This window comes from Thalia democratica, chromosome 7 (genome assembly GCF_965202585.1).
Source record: "Thalia democratica chromosome 7, ktThaDemo2.hap1.1, whole genome shotgun sequence".
Lineage (NCBI taxonomy): Eukaryota > Metazoa > Chordata > Thaliacea > Salpida > Salpidae > Thalia > Thalia democratica.
The window spans coordinates 14,861,226-14,884,007 of NC_139171.1; positions in this window are offsets into that span (position 1 = coordinate 14,861,226).

The window sequence follows — 22,782 nt, forward strand, 5'->3', positions numbered from 1 at the left end:
AGAACGAAGAGCTTCTCTTTAAATTTAATGTGCAATCATGCGTAACAAATCTATATAAAGATGGTTGTAAGAACTTTATGTACAGTTGTAAAGAGAATCAACAGAATAAAGAACTTTGAATTAAAAAAAATAACTGGATTATTTGTTAACTAGTATAGTTGTAGTTGTATATGTTTATTGCAAGTTATCCGTTAGTGTAAAATTAATGTTTAAACAATTTTTTTTAAGTATATTTGATTCAAAGCATAAATGTTTACATTTTTATGTTCATTTTTTTAAAATACTTTTACTTAAACTTATTTTTATTTAATAAAAAATTTAATTTTACTTAAATTTAAACGTAACTTTAGTAATATTGATCTAAAGGTGCTGTTAGCCGATTTGTTTTTAAAGAATAAGCTAAAGCAATTGCAGCCTACCATGAACTAAACTTTGCTTTGAGGTTTTAACTTTAGAAATTCAACCAGACGCGGGTAAAATGCTAGAGTATCCTGTAAGTTTTGCTGAGGTTGAAAAATAAAATCAAAAACTTCAAACACAAACTAATTAACGAGATGACTTTGTGTTTGCAACAATATCTCAAGAATGCGACTTTGCTCGGTCAATCTGAAGACATCGTCGGAAAGCTTAGACTCTGGCAATCATTTTAAGATATTTTTCAGCTTCTTGAGACAAAAAATGACAAAGTTATTGTGAATAGAAAATTGCATTTTATATCAGGGTCGCAAATGGAAAAACTTTACATTGGAGTGTATGAAATATACAAAAATGGCTTTTACTTTTATTGGTTTTGAATACTAAATATCAGGGTTGTCAACACAGATATGAAGTTAAAAATGTTTTGAAATTTTTTTATTGTCTGAATATTTTATGATGTTTCTCAAAAAAAGTTTTTTAGTTTGACGAAGACAAAAAAACAACATAAGTAAGGTTTACTTTTATTTTATTTTAAACACTAGTAAATTTATATCAATTCACTTGAACAAATTAATATCTTTATAAAATCTACTTTTTATGTATGTCTACTAACTAAAAAAACTAAAAATAAATATTGAAAAAAATACGCATACGTCTACATTAATCAGACAACAGTTTTTTGATACATATAGATCTTTATTAAAAAACAGGTAAAACTATTATAAAAATAATTTTATAAAACTTTTTTCAAAAAATTAGCAGTGTGATAGGTTATCTGCTTTACTTGCCATTTTGTTTGTTTGGACACGTAAGAAAACAGAGTCAATCATCCAGAACGAAGAGCTTCTCTTTAAATTTAATGTGCAATCATGCGTAACAAATCTATATAAAGATGGTTGTAAGAACTTTATGTACAGTTGTAAAGAGAATCAACAGAATAAAGAACTTTGAATTAAAAAAAATAACTGGATTATTTGTTAACTAGTATAGTTGTAGTTGTATATGTTTATTGCAAGTTATCCGTTAGTGTAAAATTAATGTTTAAACAATTTTTTTTTAAGTATATTTGATTCAAAGCATAAATGTTTACATTTTTATGTTCATTTTTTTTTAAATACTTTTACTTAAACTTATTTTTATTTAATAAAAAATTTAATTTTACTTAAATTTAAACGTAACTTTAGTAATATTGATCTAAAGGTGCTGTTGGCCGATTTGTTTTTAAAGAATAAGCTAAAGCAATTGCAGCCTACCATGAACTAAACTTTGCTTTGAGGTTTTAACTTTAGAAATTCAACCAGACGCGGGTAAAATGCTAGAGTATCCTGTAAGTTTTGCTGAGGTTGAAAAATAAAATCAAAAACTTCAAACACAAACTAATTAACGAGATGACTTTGTGTTTGCAACAATATCTCAAGAATGCGACTTTGCTCGGTCAATCTGAAGACATCGTCGGAAAGCTTAGACTCTGGCGATCATTTAAAGATATTTTTCAGCTTCTTGAGACAAAAAATGACAAAGTTATTGTGAATAGAAAATTGCATTTTATATCAGGGTCGCAAATGGAAAAACTTTACATTGGAGTGTATGAAATATACAAAAATGGCTTTTACTTTTATTGGTTTTGAATACTAAATATCAGGGTTGTCAACACAGATATGAAGTTAAAAATGTTTTGAACTTTTTTTATTGTCTGAATATTTTATGATGTTTCTCAAAAGAAGTTTCTTAGTTTGACGAAGACAAAAAAACAACATAAGTAAGGTTTATTTTTATTTTATTTTAAACACTATTAAATTTATATCAATTTACTTTGAACAAATTAATATCTTTATAAAATCTACTTTTTATGTACGTCTACTAACTAAAAAAACTAAAAATAAATATTGAAAAAAATACGCATACGTCTACATTAATCAGACAACAGTTTTTTGATACATATAGATCTTTATTAAAAAACAGGTAAAACTATTATAAAAATAATTTTATAAAACTTTTTTCAAAAAATTAGCAGTGTGATAGGTTATCTGCTTTACTTGCCATTTTGTTTGTTTGGACACGTAAGAAAACAGAGTCAATCATCCAGAACGAAGAGCTTCTCTTTAAATTTAATGTGCAATCATGCGTAACAAATCTATATAAAGATGGTTGTAAGAACTTTATGTACAGTTGTAAAGAGAATCAACAGAATAAAGAACTTTGAATTAAAAAAAATAACTGGATTATTTGTTAACTAGTATAGTTGTAGTTGTATATGTTTATTGCAAGTTATCCGTTAGTGTAAAATTAATGTTTAAACAATTTTTTTTAAGTATATTTGATTCAAAGCATAAATGTTTACATTTTTATGTTCATTTTTTTTAAATACTTTTACTTAAACTTATTTTTATTTAATAAAAAATTTAATTTTACTTAAATTTAAACGTAACTTTAGTAATATTGATCTAAAGGTGCTGTTAGCCGATTTGTTTTTAAAGAATAAGCTAAAGCAATTGCAGCCTACCATGAACTAAACTTTGCTTTGAGGTTTTAACTTTAGAAATTCAACCAGACGCGGGTAAAATGCTAAAAGTATCCTGTAAGTTTTGCAGAGGTTGAAAAATAAAATCAAAAACTTCAAACACAAACTAATTAACGAGATGACTTTGTGTTTGCAACAATATCTCAAGAATGCGACTTTGCTCGGTCAATCTGAAGACATCGTCGGAAAGCTTAGACTCTGGCGATCATTTAAAGATATTTTTCAGCTTCTTGAGACAAAAAATGACAAAGTTATTGTGAATAGAAAATTGCATTTTATATCAGGGTCGCAAATGGAAAAACTTTACATTGGAGTGTATGAAATATACAAAAATGGCTTTTACTTTTATTGGTTTTGAATACTAAATATCAGGGTTGTCAACACAGATATGAAGTTAAAAATGTTTTGAACTTTTTTTATTGTCTGAATATTTTATGATGTTTCTCAAAAGAAGTTTCTTAGTTTGACGAAGACAAAAAAACAACATAAGTAAGGTTTACTTTTATTTTATTTTAAACACTATTAAATTTATATCAATTTACTTTGAACAAATTAATATCTTTATAAAATCTACTTTTTATGTACGTCTACTAACTAAAAAAACTAAAAATAAATATTGAAAAAAATACGCATACGTCTACATTAATCAGACAACAGTTTTTTGATACATATAGATCTTTATTAAAAAACAGGTAAAACTATTATAAAAATAATTTTATAAAACTTTTTTCAAAAAATTAGCAGTGTGATAGGTTATCTGCTTTACTTGCCATTTAGTTTGTTTGGACACGTAAGAAAACAGAGTCAATCATCCAGAACGAAGAGCTTCTCTTTAAATTTAATGTGCAATCATGCGTAACAAATCTATATAAAGATGGTTGTAAGAACTTTATGTACAGTTGTAAAGAGAATCAACAGAATAAAGAACTTTGAATTAAAAAAAATAACTGGATTATTTGTTAACTAGTATAGTTGTAGTTGTATATGTTTATTGCAAGTTATCCGTTAGTGTAAAATTAATGTTTAAACAATTTTTTTTTAAGTATATTTGATTCAAAGCATAAATGTTTACATTTTTATGTTCATTTTTTTTTAAATACTTTTACTTAAACTTATTTTTATTTAATAAAAAATTTAATTTTACTTAAATTTAAACGTAACTTTAGTAATATTGATCTAAAGGTGCTGTTAGCCGATTTGTTTTTAAAGAATAAGCTAAAGCAATTGCAGCCTACCATGAACTAAACTTTGCTTTGAGGTTTTAACTTTAGAAATTCAACCAGACGCGGGTAAAATGCTAGAGTATCCTGTAAGTTTTGCTGAGGTTGAAAAATAAAATCAAAAACTTCAAACACAAACTAATTAACGAGATGACTTTGTGTTTGCAACAATATCTCAAGAATGCGACTTTGCTCGGTCAATCTGAAGACATCGTCGGATTAGACTCTGGCGATCATTTAAAGATATTTTTCAGCTTCTTGAGACAAAAAATGACAAAGTTATTGTGAATAGAAAATTGCATTTTATATCAGGGTCGCAAATGGAAAAACTTTACATTGGAGTGTATGAAATATACAAAAATGGCTTTTACTTTTATTGGTTTTGAATACTAAATATCAGGGTTGTCAACACAGATATGAAGTTAAAAATGTTTTGAACTTTTTTTATTGTCTGAATATTTTATGATGTTTCTCAAAAGAAGTTTCTTAGTTTGACGAAGACAAAAAAACAACATAAGTAAGGTTTACTTTTATTTTATTTTAAACACTATTAAATTTATATCAATTTACTTTGAACAAATTAATATCTTTATAAAATCTACTTTTTATGTACGTCTACTAACTAAAAAAACTAAAAATAAATATTGAAAAAAATACGCATACGTCTACATTAATCAGACAACAGTTTTTTGATACATATAGATCTTTATTAAAAAACAGGTAAAACTATTATAAAAATAATTTTATAAAACTTTTTTCAAAAAATTAGCAGTGTGATAGGTTATCTGCTTTACTTGCCATTTTGTTTGTTTGGACACGTAAGAAAACAGAGTCAATCATCCAGAACGAAGAGCTTCTCTTTAAATTTAATGTGCAATCATGCGTAACAAATCTATATAAAGATGGTTGTAAGAACTTTATGTACAGTTGTAAAGAGAATCAACAGAATAAAGAACTTTGAATTAAAAAAAATAACTGGATTATTTTTTAACTAGTATAGTTGTAGTTGTATATGTTTATTGCAAGTTATCCGTTAGTGTAAAATTAATGTTTAAACAATTTTTTTTAAGTATATTTGATTCAAAGCATAAATGTTTACATTTTTATGTTCATTTTTTTTAAATACTTTTACTTAAACTTATTTTTATTTAATAAAAAATTTAATTTTACTTAAATTTAAACGTAACTTTAGTAATATTGATCTAAAGGTGCTGTTAGCCGATTTGTTTTTAAAGAATAAGCTAAAGCAATTGCAGCCTACCATGAACTAAACTTTGCTTTGAGGTTTTAACTTTAGAAATTCAACCAGACGCGGGTAAAATGCTATAAGTATCCTGTAAGTTTTGCAGAGGTTGAAAAATAAAATCAAAAACTTCAAACACAAACTAATTAACGAGATGACTTTGTGTTTGCAACAATATCTCAAGAATGCGACTTTGCTCGGTCAATCTGAAGACATCGTCGGAAAGCTTAGACTCTGGCGATCATTTAAAGATATTTTTCAGCTTCTTGAGACAAAAAATGACAAAGTTATTGTGAATAGAAAATTGCATTTTATATCAGGGTCGCAAATGGAAAAACTTTACATTGGAGTGTATGAAATATACAAAAATGGCTTTTACTTTTATTGGTTTTGAATACTAAATATCAGGGTTGTCAACACAGATATGAAGTTAAAAATGTTTTGAACTTTTTTTATTGTCTGAATATTTTATGATGTTTCTCAAAAGAAGTTTCTTAGTTTGACGAAGACAAAAAAACAACATAAGTAAGGTTTACTTTTATTTTATTTTAAACACTATTAAATTTATATCAATTTACTTTGAACAAATTAATATCTTTATAAAATCTACTTTCTATGTACGTCTACTAACTAAAAAAACTAAAATTAAATATTGATAAAAATACGCATACGTCTACATTAATCAGACAACAGTTTTTTGATACATATAGATCTTTATTAAAAAACAGGTAAAACTATTATAAAAATAATTTTATAAAACTTTTTTCAAAAAATTAGCAGTGTGATAGGTTATCTGCTTTACTTGCCATTTAGTTTGTTTGGACACGTAAGAAAACAGAGTCAATCATCCAGAACGAAGAGCTTCTCTTTAAATTTAATGTGCAATCATGCGTAACAAATCTATATAAAGATGGTTGTAAGAACTTTATGTACAGTTGTAAAGAGAATCAACAGAATAAAGAACTTTGAATTAAAAAAAATAACTGGATTATTTGTTAACTAGTATAGTTGTAGTTGTATATGTTTATTGCAAGTTATCCGTTAGTGTAAAATTAATGTTTAAACAATTTTTTTTTAAGTATATTTGATTTAAAGCATAAATGTTTACATTTTTATGTTCATTTTTTTTAAATACTTTTACTTAAACTTATTTTTATTTAATAAAAAATTTAATTTTACTTAAATTTAAACGTAACTTTAGTAATATTGATCTAAAGGTGCTGTTAGCCGATTTGTTTTTAAAGAATAAGCTAAAGCAATTGCAGCCTACCATGAACTAAACTTTGCTTTGAGGTTTTAACTTTAGAAATTCAACCAGACGCGGGTAAAATGCTAGAGTATCCTGTAAGTTTTGCTGAGGTTGAAAAATAAAATCAAAAACTTCAAACACAAACTAATTAACGAGATGACTTTGTGTTTGCAACAATATCTCAAGAATGCGACTTTGCTCGGTCAATCTGAAGACATCGTCGGAAAGCTTAGACTCTGGCGATCATTTAAAGATATTTTTCAGCTTCTTGAGACAAAAAATGACAAAGTTATTGTGAATAGAAAATTGCATTTTATATCAGGGTCGCAAATGGAAAAACTTTACATTGGAGTTTATGAAATATACAAAAATGGCTTTTACTTTTATTGGTTTTGAATACTAAATATCAGGGTTGTCAACACAGATATGAAGTTAAAAAAGTTTTGAACTTTTTTTATTGTCTGAATATTTTATGATGTTTCTCAAAAGAAGTTTCTTAGTTTGACGAAGACAAAAAAACAACATAAGTAAGGTTTACTTTTATTTTATTTTAAACACTATTAAATTTATATCAATTTACTTTGAACAAATTAATATCTTTATAAAATCTACTTTTTATGTACGTCTACTAACTAAAAAAACTAAAATTAAATATTGAAAAAAATACGCATACGTCTACATTAATCAGACAACAGTTTTTTGATACATATAGATCTTTATTAAAAAACAGGTAAAACTATTATAAAAATAATTTTATAAAACTTTTTTCAAAAAATTAGCAGTGTGATAGGTTATCTGCTTTACTTGCCATTTTGTTTGTTTGGACACGTAAGAAAACAGAGTCAATCATCCAGAACGAAGAGCTTCTCTTTAAATTTAATGTGCAATCATGCGTAACAAATCTATATAAAGATGGTTGTAAGAACTTTATGTACAGTTGTAAAGAGAATCAACAGAATAAAGAACTTTGAATTAAAAAAAATAACTGGATTATTTGTTAACTAGTATAGTTGTAGTTGTATATGTTTATTGCAAGTTATCCGTTAGTGTAAAATTAATGTTTAAACAATTTTTTTTTAAGTATATTTGATTTAAAGCATAAATGTTTACATTTTTATGTTCATTTTTTTTAAATAGTTTTACTTAAACTTATTTTTATTTAATAAAAAATTTAATTTTACTTAAATTTAAACGTAACTTTAGTAATATTGATCTAAAGGTGCTGTTAGCCGATTTGTTTTAAAAGAATAAGCTAAAGCAATTGCAGCCTACCATGAACTAAACTTTGCTTTGAGGTTTTAACTTTAGAAATTCAACCAGACGCGGGTAAAATGCTAGAGTATCCTGTAAGTTTTGCTGAGGTTGAAAAATAAAATCAAAAACTTCAAACACAAACTAATTAACGAGATGACTTTGTGTTTGCAACAATATCTCAAGAATGCGACTTTGCTCGGTCAATCTGAAGACATCGTCGGAAAGCTTAGACTCTGGCGATCATTTAAAGATATTTTTCAGCTTCTTGAGACAAAAAATGACAAAGTTATTGTGAATAGAAAATTGCATTTTATATCAGGGTCGCAAATGGAAAAACTTTACATTGGAGTTTATGAAATATACAAAAATGGCTTTTACTTTTATTGGTTTTGAATACTAAATATCAGGGTTGTCAACACAGATATGAAGTTAAAAAAGTTTTGAACTTTTTTTATTGTCTGAATATTTTATGATGTTTCTCAAAAGAAGTTTCTTAGTTTGACGAAGACAAAAAAACAACATAAGTAAGGTTTACTTTTATTTTATTTTAAACACTATTAAATTTATATCAATTTACTTTGAACAAATTAATATCTTTATAAAATCTACTTTTTATGTACGTCTACTAACTAAAAAAACTAAAATTAAATATTGAAAAAAATACGCATACGTCTACATTAATCAGACAACAGTTTTTTGATACATATAGATCTTTATTAAAAAACAGGTAAAACTATTATAAAAATAATTTTATAAAACTTTTTTCAAAAAATTAGCAGTGTGATAGGTTATCTGCTTTACTTGCCATTTTGTTTGTTTGGACACGTAAGAAAACAGAGTCAATCATCCAGAACGAAGAGCTTCTCTTTAAATTTAATGTGCAATCATGCGTAACAAATCTATATAAAGATGGTTGTAAGAACTTTATGTACAGTTGTAAAGAGAATCAACAGAATAAAGAACTTTGAATTAAAAAAAATAACTGGATTATTTGTTAACTAGTATAGTTGTAGTTGTATATGTTTATTGCAAGTTATCCGTTAGTGTAAAATTAATGTTTAAACAATTTTTTTTTAAGTATATTTGATTTAAAGCATAAATGTTTACATTTTTATGTTCATTTTTTTTAAATAGTTTTACTTAAACTTATTTTTATTTAATAAAAAATTTAATTTTACTTAAATTTAAACGTAACTTTAGTAATATTGATCTAAAGGTGCTGTTAGCCGATTTGTTTTAAAAGAATAAGCTAAAGCAATTGCAGCCTACCATGAACTAAACTTTGCTTTGAGGTTTTAACTTTAGAAATTCAACCAGACGCGGGTAAAATGCTAGAGTATCCTGTAAGTTTTGCTGAGGTTGAAAAATAAAATCAAAAACTTCAAACACAAACTAATTAACGAGATGACTTTGTGTTTGCAACAATATCTCAAGAATGCGACTTTGCTCGGTCAATCTGAAGACATCGTCGGAAAGCTTAGACTCTGGCGATCATTTAAAGATATTTTTCAGCTTCTTGAGACAAAAAATGACAAAGTTATTGTGAATAGAAAATTGCATTTTATATCAGGGTCGCAAATGGAAAAACTTTACATTGGAGTTTATGAAATATACAAAAATGGCTTTTACTTTTATTGGTTTTGAATACTAAATATCAGGGTTGTCAACACAGATATGAAGTTAAAAATGTTTTGAACTTTTTTTATTGTCTGAATATTTTATGATGTTTCTCAAAAGAAGTTTCTTAGTTTGACGAAGACAAAAAAACAACATAAGTAAGGTTTACTTTTATTTTATTTTAAACACTATTAAATTTATATCAATTTACTTTGAACAAATTAATATCTTTATAAAATCTACTTTTTATGTACGTCTACTAACTAAAAAAAACTAAAAATAAACATTGAAAAAAATACGCATGCGTCTACATTAATCAGACAACAGTTTTTTGATACATATAGATCTTTAATAAAAAACAGGTAAAACTATTATAAAAATAATTTTATAAAACTTTTTTCAAAAAATAAGCAGTGTGATAGATTATCTGCTTTACTTGCCATTTTGTTGTTTGGACACGTAAGAAAACAGAGTCAATCATCCAGAACGAAGAGCTTCTCTTTAAATTTAATGTGCGATCATGCGTAACAAATCTATATAAAGATGGTTGTTAGAACTTTATGTACAGTTGTAAAGAGAATCAACAGAATAAAGAACTTTGAATTAAAAAAAAATAACTGGATTATTTGTTAACTAGTATAGTTGTAGTTGTATATGTTTATTGCAAGTTATTTGTTAGTGAAAAATTAATGTTTAAATAATCTCTTTTTAAGTATATTTGATTCAAAGCATAAATTTTTACATTTTTATGTTCAATTTTTTAAATACTTTGACTTAAACTTATTTTTATTTAATAAAAAATTTAATTTTACTTAAATTTAAACGTAACTTTAGTATTATTGACCTAAAGGTGCTGTTAGCCGATTTGTTTTTGAAGAATAAGCTAAAGCAATTGCAGCCTACCATGAACTAAACTTTGCTTTGAGGTTTAAACTTTAGAAATTCAACCAGACGTGGGTAAAATGCTAGAGTATCCTGTAAGTTTTGCTGAGGTTGAAAAATAATATCAAAAACTTAAATCACAAACTAATTAACGAGATGACTTTGTGTTTGCAACAATATCTCAAGAATGCGACTTTGCTCGGTCAATCTGAAGACATCGTCGGAAAGCTTAGACTCTGGGGATCATTTTAAGATATTTTTCAGCTTCTTAAGACAAAAAATGACAAAGTTATTGTGAATAGATAATTGCATTTTATATCAGCGTCGCAAATGGAAAGACTTTACGTTGGAGTGTATGAAATAAACAAAAATGGCTTTTACTTTTATTGGTTTTGAATACTAAATATCAGGGTTGTCAACACAGATAAAAAGTTAAAAATATTTTGAAATTTTTTTATTGTCTGAATATTTTATGATGTTTCTCAAAAAAAGTTTCTTAGTTGGACGAAGACAAAAAAACAACATAAGTAAGGTTTAATTTTATTTTAATTATGAACACTATTAAATTTAAATCAATTTACTTTGAACAAATTTATATCTTTATAAAATCTACTTTTTATGTATGTCTACTAACTAAAAAATATATATAATATTAACTAAAAAAACTAAAAATAAACATTGAAAAAAATACGCATGCGTCTACATTAATCAGACAACAGTTTTTTGATACATATAGATCTTTAATAAAAAACAGGTAAAACTATTATAAAAATAATTTTATAAAACTTTTTTCAAAAAATAAGCAGTGTGATAGATTATCTGCTTTACTTGCCATTTTGTTTGTTTGGACACGTAAGAAAACAGAGTCAATCATCCAGAACGAAGAGCTTCTCTTTAAATTTAATGTGCGATCATGCGTAACAAATCTATATAAAGATGGTTGTTAGAACTTTATGTACAGTTGTAAAGAGAATCAACAGAATAAAGAACTTTGAATTAAAAAAAATAACTGGATTATTTGTTAACTAGTATAGTTGTAGTTGTATATGTTTATTGCAAGTTATTTGTTAGTGAAAAATTAATGTTTAAATAATCTCTTTTTAAGTATATTTGATTCAAAGCATAAATTTTTACATTTTTATGTTCAATTTTTTAAATACTTTGACTTAAACTTATTTTTATTTAATAAAAAATTTAATTTTACTTAAATTTAAACGTAACTTTAGTATTATTGACCTAAAGGTGCTGTTAGCCGATTTGTTTTTGAAGAATAAGCTAAAGCAATTGCAGCCTACCATGAACTAAACTTTGCTTTGAGGTTTAAACTTTAGAAATTCAACCAGACGTGGGTAAAATGCTAGAGTATCCTGTAAGTTTTGCTGAGGTTGAAAAATAATATCAAAAACTTAAATCACAAACTAATTAACGAGATGACTTTGTGTTTGCAACAATATCTCAAGAATGCGACTTTTCTCGGTCAATCTGAAGACATCGTCGGAAAGCTTAGACTCTGGGGATCATTTTAAGATATTTTTCAGCTTCTTGAGACAAAAAATGACAAAGTTATTGTGAATAGATAATTGCATTTTATATCAGCGTCGCAAATTGAAAGACTTTACGTTGGAGTGTATGAAATAAACAAAAATGGCTTTTACTTTTATTGGTTTTGAATACTAAATATCAGGGTTGTCAACACAGATAAAAAGTTAAAAATGTTTTGAAATTTTTTTATTGTCTGAATATTTTATGATGTTTCTCAAAAAAAGTTTCTTAGTTGGACGAAGACAAAAAAACAACATAAGTAAGGTTTAATTTTATTTTAATTATGAACACTATTAAATTTAAATCAATTTACTTTGAACAAATTTATATCTTTATAAAATTTACTTTTTATGTATGTCTACTAACTAAAAAATATATATAATATTAACTAAAAAAACTAAAAATAAACATTGAAAAAAATACGCATGCGTCTACATTAATCAGACAACAGTTTTTTGATACATATAGATCTTTAATAAAAAACAGGTAAAACTATTATAAAAATAATTTTATAAAACTTTTTTCAAAAAATAAGCAGTGTGATAGATTATCTGCTTTACTTGCCATTTTGTTGTTTCGACACGTAAGAAAACAGAGTCAATCATCCAGAACGAAGAGCTTCTCTTTAAATTTAATGTGCGATCATGCGTAACAAATCTATATAAAGATGGTTGTAAGAACTTTATGTACAGTTGTAAAGAGAATCAACAGAATAAAGAACTTTGAATTAAAAAAAAATAACTGGATTATTTGTTAACTAGTATAGTTGTAGTTGTATATGTTTATTGCAAGTTATTTGTTAGTGAAAAATTAATGTTTAAATAATCTCTTTTTAAGTATATTTGATTCAAAGCATAAATTTTTACATTTTTATGTTCAATTTTTTAAATACTTTGACTTAAACTTATTTTTATTTAATAAAAAATTTAATTTTACTTAAATTTAAACGTAACTTTAGTATTATTGACCTAAAGGTGCTGTTAGCCGATTTGTTTTTGAAGAATAAGCCAAAGCAATTGCAGCCTACCATGAACTAAACTTTGCTTTGAGGTTTAAACTTTAGAAATTCAACCAGACGTGGGTAAAATGCTAGAGTATCCTGTAAGTTTTGCTGAGGTTGAAAAATAATATCAAAAACTTAAATCACAAACTAGTTAACGAGATGACTTTGTGTTTGCAACAATATCTCAAGAATGCGACTTTGCTCGGTCAATCTGAAGACATCGTCGAAAAGCTTAGACTCTGGGGATCATTTTAAGATATTTTTCAGCTTCTTGAGACAAAAAATGACAAAGTTATTGTGAATAGATAATTGCATTTTATATCAGCGTCGCAAATTGAAAGACTTTACGTTGGAGTGTATGAAATAAACAAAAATGGCTTTTACTTTTATTGGTTTTGAATACTAAATATCAGGGTTGTCAACACAGATAAAAAGTTAAAAATGTTTTGAAATTTTTTTATTGTCTGAATATTTTATGATGTTTCTCAAAAAAAGTTTCTTAGTTGGACGAAGACAAAAAAACAACATAAGTAAGGTTTAATTTTATTTTAATTATGAACACTATTAAATTTAAATCAATTTACTTTGAACAAATTTATATCTTTATAAAATTTACTTTTTATGTATGTCTACTAACTAAAAAATATATATAATATTAACTAAAAAAACTAAAAATAAACATTGAAAAAAATACGCATGCGTCTACATTAATCAGACAACAGTTTTTTGATACATATAGATCTTTAATAAAAAACAGGTAAAACTATTATAAAAATAATTTTATAAAACTTTTTTCAAAAAATAAGCAGTGTGATAGATTATCTGCTTTACTTGCCATTTTGTTGTTTAGACACGTAAGAAAACAGAGTCAATCATCCAGAACGAAGAGCTTCTCTTTAAATTTAATGTGCGATCATGCGTAACAAATCTATATAAAGATGGTTGTAAGAACTTTATGTACAGTTGTAAAGAGAATCAACAGAATAAAGAACTTTGAATTAAAAAAAAATAACTGGATTATTTGTTAACTAGTATAGTTGTAGTTGTATATGTTTATTGCAAGTTATTTGTTAGTGAAAAATTAATGTTTAAATAATCTCTTTTTAAGTATATTTGATTCAAAGCATAAATTTTTACATTTTTATGTTCAATTTTTTAAATACTTTGACTTAAACTTATTTTTATTTAATAAAAAATTTAATTTTACTTAAATTTAAACGTAACTTTAGTATTATTGACCTAAAGGTGCTGTTAGCCGATTTGTTTTTGAAGAATAAGCCAAAGCAATTGCAGCCTACCATGAACTAAACTTTGCTTTGAGGTTTAAACTTTAGAAATTCAACCAGACGTGGGTAAAATGCTAGAGTATCCTGTAAGTTTTGCTGAGGTTGAAAAATAATATCAAAAACTTAAATCACAAACTAGTTAACGAGATGACTTTGTGTTTGCAACAATATCTCAAGAATGCGACTTTGCTCGGTCAATCTGAAGACATCGTCGAAAAGCTTAGACTCTGGGGATCATTTTAAGATATTTTTCAGCTTCTTGAGACAAAAAATGACAAAGTTATTGTGAATAGATAATTGCATTTTATATCAGCGTCGCAAATGGAAAGACTTTACGTTGGAGTGTATGAAATACACAAAAATGGCTTTTACTTTTATTGGTTTTGAATACTAAATATCAGGGTTGTCAACACAGATAAAAAGTTAAAAATGTTTTGAAATTTTTTTATTGTCTGAATATTTTATGATGTTTCTCAAAAAAAGTTTCTTAGTTGGACGAAGACGAAAAAACAACATAAGTAAGTTTTAATTTTATTTTAATTTAAACACTATTAAATTTATATCAATTTACTTTGAACAAATTAATATCTTTATAAAATCTACTTTTTATGTATGTCTACTAACTAAAAAATATATATAATATTAACTATAAAAACTAAAAATAAACATTAAAAAAAATACGCATGCGTCTACATTAATTAGACAACAGTTTTTTGATACATATAGATCGTTAATAAAAAACAGGTAAAACTATTATAAAAATAATTTTATAAAACTTTTTTCAAAAAATAAGCAGTGTGATAGATTATCTGCTTTACTTGCCATTTTGTTGTTTGGAAACGTAAGAAAACAGAGTCAATCATCCAGAACGAAGAGCTTCTCTTTAAATTTAATGTGCGATCACGCGTAACAAATCTATATAAAGATGGTTGTAAGAACTTTATGTACAGTTGTAAAGAGAATCAACAGAATAAAGAACTTTGAATTAAAAAAAAAATAACTGGATTATTTATTAACTAGTATATTTGTAGTTGTATATGTTTATTGCAAGTTATCTGTTAGTGAAAAATTAATGTTTAAACAATCTTTTTTTAAGTATATTTGATTCAAAGCATAAATTTTTACATTTTTATGTTCAATTTTTTTAAATACTTTGACTTAAACTTATTTTTATTTAGTAAAAAAATTAATTTTACTTAAATTTAAACGTAACTTTAGTATTATTGACCTAAAGGTGCTGTTAGCCGATTTGTTTTTGAAGAATAAGCTAAAGCAATTGCAGCCTACCATGAACTAAACTTTGCTTTGAGGTTTAAACTTTAGAAATTCAACCAGACGTGGGTAAAATGCTAGAGTATCCTGTAAGTTTTGCTGAGGTTGAAAAATAATATCAAAAACTTAAATCACAAACTAATTAACGAGATGACTTTGTGTTTGCAACAATATCTCAAGAATGCGACTTTGCTCGGTCAATCTGAAGACATCGTCGGAAAACTTAGACTCTGGGGATCATTTTAAGATATTTTTCAGCTTCTTGAGACAAAAAATGACAAAGTTATTGTGAATAGATAATTGCATTTTATATCAGCGTCGCAAATGGAAAAACTTTACGTTGGAGTGTATGAAATACACAAAAATGGCTTTTACTTTTATTGGTTTTGAACACTAAATATCAGGGTTGTCAACACAGATAAAAATTTTAAAATGTTTTGAAATTTTTTTATTGTCTGAATATTTTATGATGTTTCTCAAAAAAAGTTTCTTAGTTGGACGAAGACAAAAAAACAACATAAGTAAGGTTCAATTTTATTTTAGTTATGAACACTATTAAATTTATATCAATTTACTTTGAACTAATTAATATCTTTATAAAATCTACTTTTTATGTATGTCTACTAACTAAAAATATATGTTATATTAACTAAAAAAACTAAAAATAAATATTGAAAAAAATACGCATGCGTCTACATTAATCAGACAACAGTTTTTTGATACATATAGATCTTTAATAAAAAACAGGTAAAACTATTATAAAAATAATTTTATAAAACTTTTTTCAAAAAATAAGCAGTGTGATAGATTATCTGCTTTACTTGCCATTTTGTTGTTTGGACACGTAAGAAAACAGAGTCAATCATCCAGAACGAAGAGCTTCTCTTTAAATTTAATGTGCGATCATGCGTAACAAATCTATATAAAGATGGTTGTAAGAACTTTATGTACAGTTGTAAAGAGAATCAACAGAATAAAGAACTTTGAATTAAAAAAAAATAACTGGATTATTTGTTAACTAGTATAGTTGTAGTTGTATATGTTTATTGCAAGTTATTTGTTAGTGAAAAATTAATGTTTAAATAATCTCTTTTTAAGTATATTTGATTCAAGCATAAATTTTTACATTTTTATGTTCAATTTTTTAAATACTTTGACTTAAACTTATTTTTATTTAATAAAAAATTTAATTTTACTTAAATTTAAACGTAACTTTAGTATTATTGACCTAAAGGTGCTGTTAGCCGATTTGTTTTTGAAGAATAAGCTAAAGCAATTGCAGCCTACCATGAACTAAACTTTGCTTTGAGGTTTAAACTTTAGAAATTCAACCAGACGTGGGTAAAATGCTAGAGTATCCTGTAAGTTTTGCTGAGGTTGAAAAATAATATCAAAAACTTAAATCACAAACTAATTAACGAGATGACTTTGTGTTTGCAACAATATCTCAAGAATGCGACTTTGCTCGGTCAATCTGAAGACATCGTCGGAAAGCTTAGACTCTGGGGATCATTTTAAGATATTTTTCAGCTTCTTGAGACAAAAAATGACAAAGTTATTGTGAATAGATAATTGCATTTTATATCAGCGTCGCAAATGGAAAAACTTTACGTTGGAGTGTATGAAATACACAAAAATGGCTTTTACTTTTATTGGTTTTGAACACTAAATATCAGGGTTGTCAACACAGATAAAAATTTTAAAATGTTTTGAAATTTTTTTATTGTCTGAATATTTTATGATGTTTCTCAAAAAAAGTTTCTTAGTTGGACGAAGACAAAAAAACAACATAAGTAAGGTTCAATTTTATTTTAGTTATGAACACTATTAAATTTATATCAATTTACTTTGAACTAATTAATATCTTTATAAAATCTACTTTTTATGTATGTCTACTAACTAAAAATATATGTTATATTAACTAAAAAAACTAAAAATAAATATTGAAAAAAATACGCATGCGTCTACATTAATCAGACAACAGTTTTTTGATACATATAGATCTTTAATAAAAAACAGGTAAAACTATTATAAAAATAATTTTATAAAACTTTTTTCAAAAAATAAGCAGTGTGATAGATTATCTGCTTTACTTGCCATTTTGTTGTTTGGACACGTAAGAAAACAGAGTCAATCATCCAGAACGAAGAGCTTCTCTTTAAATTTAATGTGCGATCATGCGTAACAAATCTATATAAAGATGGTTGTAAGAACTTTATGTACAGTTGTAAAGAGAATCAACAGAATAAAGAACTTTGAATTAAAAAAAAATAACTGGATTATTTGTTAACTAGTATAGTTGTAGTTGTATATGTTTATTGCAAGTTATTTGTTAGTGAAAAATTAATGTTTAAATAATCTCTTTTTAAGTATATTTGATTCAAGCATAAATTTTTACATTTTTATGTTCAATTTTTTAAATACTTTGACTTAAACTTATTTTTATTTAATAAAAAATTTAATTTTACTTAAATTTAAACGTAACTTTAGTATTATTGACCTAAAGGTGCTGTTAGCCGATTTGTTTTTGAAGAATAAGCTAAAGCAATTGCAGCCTACCATGAACTAAACTTTGCTTTGAGGTTTAAACTTTAGAAATTCAACCAGACGTGGGTAAAATGCTAGAGTATCCTGTAAGTTTTGCTGAGGTTGAAAAATAATATCAAAAACTTAAATCACAAACTAATTAACGAGATGACTTTGTGTTTGCAACAATATCTCAAGAATGCGACTTTGCTCAGTCAATCTGAAGACATCGTCGGAAAGCTTAGACTCTGGGGATCATTTTAAGATATTTTTCAGCTTCTTGAGACAAAAAATGACAAAGTTATTGTGAATAGATAATTGCATTTTATATCAGCGGTGCAAATGGAAAGACTTTACGTTGGAGTGTATGAAATACACAAAAATGGCTTTTACTTTTATTGGTTTTGAATACTAAATATCAGGGTTGTCAACACAGATAAAAAGTTAAAAATGTTTTGAAATTTTTTTATTGTCTGAATATTTTATGATGTTTCTCAAAAAAAGTTTCTTAGTTAGACGAAGACGAAAAAACAACATAAGTAAGTTTTAATTTTATTTTAATTTAAACACTATTAAATTTATATCAATTTACTTTGAACAAATTAATATCTTTATAAAATCTACTTTTTATGTATGTCTACTAACTAAAAAATATATATAATATTAACTATAAAAACTAAAAATAAACATTAAAAAAAATACGCATGCGTCTACATTAATTAGACAACAGTTTTTTGATACATATAGATCGTTAATAAAAAACAGGTAAAACTATTATAAAAACAATTTTATAAAACTTTTTTCAAAAAATAAGCAGTGTGATAGATTATCTGCTTTACTTGCCATTTTGTTGTTTGGACACGTAAGAAAACAGAGTCAATCATCCAGAACGAAGAGCTTCTCTTTAAATTTAATGTGCGATCACGCGTAACAAATCTATATAAAGATGGTTGTAAGAACTTTATGTACAGTTGTAAAGAGAATCAACAGAATAAAGAACTTTGAATTAAAAAAAAAATAACTGGATTATTTATTAACTAGTATATTTGTAGTTGTATATGTTTATTGCAAGTTATCTGTTAGTGAAAAATTAATGTTTAAACAATCTTTTTTTAAGTATATTTGATTCAAAGCATAAATTTTTACATTTTTATGTTCAATTTTTTTAAATACTTTGACTTAAACTTATTTTTATTTAATAAAAAAATTAATTTTACTTAAATTTAAACGTAACTTTAGTATTATTGACCTAAAGGTGCTGTTAGCCGATTTGTTTTTGAAGAATAAGCTAAAGCAATTGCAGCCTACCATGAACTAAACTTTGCTTTGAGGTTTAAACTTTAGAAATTCAACCAGACGTGGGTAAAATGCTAGAGTATCCTGTAAGTTTTGCTGAGGTTGAAAAATAATATCAAAAACTTAAATCACAAACTAATTAACGAGATGACTTTGTGTTTGCAACAATATCTCAAGAATGCGACTTTTCTCGGTCAATCTGAAGACATCGTCGGAAAGCTTAGACTCTGGGGATCATTTTAAGATATTTTTCAGCTTCTTGAGACAAAAAATGACAAAGTTATTGTGAATAGATAATTGCATTTTATATCAGCGGTGCAAATGGAAAGACTTTACGTTGGAGTGTATGAAATACACAAAAATGGCTTTTACTTTTATTGGTTTTGAATACTAAATATCAGGGTTGTCAACACAGATAAAAAGTTAAAAATGTTTTGAAATTTTTTTATTGTCTGAATATTTTATGATGTTTCTCAAAAAAAGTTTCTTAGTTGGACGAAGACGAAAAAACAACATAAGTAAGTTTTAATTTTATTTTAATTTAAACACTATTAAATTTATATCAATTTACTTTGAACAAATTAATATCTTTATAAAATCTACTTTTTATGTATGTCTACTAACTAAAAAATATATATAATATTAACTATAAAAACTAAAAATAAACATTAAAAAAAATACGCATGCGTCTACATTAATTAGACAACAGTTTTTTGATACATATAGATCGTTAATAAAAAACAGGTAAAACTATTATAAAAACAATTTTATAAAACTTTTTTCAAAAAATAAGCAGTGTGATAGATTATCTGCTTTACTTGCCATTTTGTTGTTTGGACACGTAAGAAAACAGAGTCAATCATCCAGAACGAAGAGCTTCTCTTTAAATTTAATGTGCGATCACGCGTAACAAATCTATATAAAGATGGTTGTAAGAACTTTATGTACAGTTGTAAAGAGAATCAACAGAATAAAGAACTTTGAATTAAAAAAAAAATAACTGGATTATTTATTAACTAGTATATTTGTAGTTGTATATGTTTATTGCAAGTTATCTGTTAGTGAAAAATTAATGTTTAAACAATCTTTTTTTAAGTATATTTGATTCAAAGCATAAATTTTTACATTTTTATGTTCAATTTTTTTAAATACTTTGACTTAAACTTATTTTTATTTAATAAAAAAATTAATTTTACTTAAATTTAAACGTAACTTTAGTATTATTGACCTAAAGGTGCTGTTAGCCGATTTGTTTTTGAAGAATAAGCTAAAGCAATTGCAGCCTACCATGAACTAAACTTTGCTTTGAGGTTTAAACTTTAGAAATTCAACCAGACGTGGGTAAAATGCTAGAGTATCCTGTAAGTTTTGCTGAGGTTGAAAAATAATATCAAAAACTTAAATCACAAACTAATTAACGAGATGACTTTGTGTTTGCAACAATATCTCAAGAATGCGACTTTGCTCGGTCAATCTGAAGACATCGTCGGAAAGCTTAGACTCTGGGGATCATTTTAAGATATTTTTCAGCTTCTTGAGACAAAAAAGGACAAAGTTATTGTGAATAGATAATTGCATTTTATATCAGCGTCGCAAATTGAAAGACTTTACGTTGGAGTGTATGAAATAAACAAAAATGGCTTTTACTTTTATTGGTTTTGAATACTAAATATCAGGGTTGTCAACACAGATAAAAAGTTAGAAATGTTTTGAAATTTTTTTATTGTCTGAATATTTTATGATGTTTCTCAAAAAAAGTTTCTTAGTTGGACGAAGACAAAAAAACAACATAAGTAAGGTTTAATTTTATTTTAATTTAAACACTATTAAATTTATATCAATTTACTTTGAACAAATTAATATCTTTATAAAATCTACTTTTTATGTATGTCTACTACTTAAAAAATATATATAATATTAACTAAAAAAACTAAAAATAAACATTGAAAAAAATACGCATGCGTCTACATTAATCAGACAACAGTTTTTTGATACATATAGATCTTTAATAAAAAACAGGTAAAACTATTATAAAAATAATTTTATAAAACTTTTTTCAAAAAATAAAAAGTTTTATAGATTATCTGCTTTACTTGCCATTTTGTTTGTTTGGACACGTAAGAAAACAGAGTCAATCATCCAGAACGAAGAGCTTCTCTTTAAATTTAATATGCAATCATGCGTAACAAATCTATATAAAGATGGTTGTAAGAACTTTATGTACAGTTGTAAAGAGAATCAACAGAATAAAGAACTTTGAATTAAAAAAAAAATAACTGGATTATTTGTTAACTAGTATATTTGTAGTTGTATATGTTTATTGCAAGTTATCTGTTAGTGAAAAATTAATGTTTAAACAATCTTTTTTTAAGTATATTTGATTCAAAGCATAAATTTTTACATTTTTATGTTCAATTTTTTTAAATACTTTGACTTAAACTTATTTTTATTTAATAAAAAATTTAATTTTACTTAAATTTAAACGTAACTTTAGTATTATTGACCTAAAGGTGCTGTTAGCCGATTTGTTTTTGAAGAATAAGCTAAAGCAATTGCAGCCTATCATGAACTAAACTTTGCTTTGAGGTTTAAACTTTAGAAATTCAACCAGACGCGGGTAAAATGCTAGAGTATCCTGTAAGTTTTGCTGAGGTTGAAAAATAATATCAAAAACTTAAATCACAAACTAGTTAACGAGATGACTTTGTGTTTGCAACAATATCTCAAGAATGCGACTTTGCTCGGTCAATCTGAAGACATCGTCGAAAAGCTTAGACTCTGGGGATCATTTTAAGATATTTTTCAGCTTCTTGAGACAAAAAATGACAAAGTTATTGTGAATAGATAATTGCATTTTATATCAGCGTCGCAAATGGAAAGACTTTACGTTAGAGTGTATGAAATACACAAAAATGGCTTTTACTTTTATTGGTTTTGAATACTAAATATCACGGTTGTCAACACAGATAAAAAGTTAAAAATGTTTTGAAATTTTTTTATTGTCTGAATATTTTATGATGTTTCTCAAAAAAAGTTTCTTAGTTGGACGAAGACGAAAAAACAACATAAGTAAGGTTTAATTTTATTTTAATTTAAACACTATTAAATTTATATCAATTTACTTTGAACAAATTAATATCTTTATAAAATCTACTTTTTATGTATGTCTACTAACTAAAAAATATATATAATATTAACTATAAAAACTAAAAATAAACATTAAAAAAAATACGCATGCGTCTACATTAATTAGACAACAGTTTTTTGATACATATAGATCGTTAATAAAAAACAGGTAAAACTATTATAAAAACAATTTTATAAAACTTTTTTCAAAAAATAAGCAGTGTGATAGATTATCTGCTTTACTTGCCATTTTGTTGTTTGGACACGTAAGAAAACAGAGTCAATCATCCAGAACGAAGAGCTTCTCTTTAAATTTAATGTGCGATCA